Consider the following 600-nt stretch of genomic DNA (forward strand, 5'->3'; position numbering starts at 1 on the left):
TGTGATTGGTGTCTTTGTATTATTTGTCCATTTTATTTATTTTATTTTATTTTAATTTATTTTATATTTTAAGATAAGCTCTGTGCCCAACATGGGGCTTGAACTCACAATCCAGAGATCAATAGTTGCATGCTCCAGCCACTGAGCCAGCCAGGTGCCCCGATATGCCACTTTTAAAGTAAAGGTTCCTTTTCATCTATTTTTTTCCTTACAGTTTTTTATTGAGGAACTCAGATAATTTTTCAGTAGAGTTTCACACAGTCTGGGTTTTGCCGATTGCATCTCTGCTGTATAGTCTAACCTGTTTCCTTGACCTCTGTTGTATATATTGGCAAAATCAGTGTCTGTACAATGCATCTTCTATAGTCATTGTCCTATTTTCAGTAGGGTGGGGAAATTGTCCGTGTTACCAAAGAAGCGGAAGGTGTCTGGCTTGGCAAGTGACTCAGGAAAGAGCTAGGACTCTTGAGCAGCACTGAAACAGATGGCTGGGGTCAGAGCTCAATAAATAGTAACGGAGGTCCAGGCAAGATAGGACGGGTGAGGGGCCATGCAGTGTCAGATTTCCGCTCTGTTGGCATGTGGAGCAGACAGGCAAAG

Source organism: Crocuta crocuta, unplaced genomic scaffold (genome assembly GCF_008692635.1).
Source record: "Crocuta crocuta isolate KB4526 unplaced genomic scaffold, BGI_CrCroc_1.0 scaffold440, whole genome shotgun sequence".
NCBI lineage: Eukaryota > Metazoa > Chordata > Mammalia > Carnivora > Hyaenidae > Crocuta > Crocuta crocuta.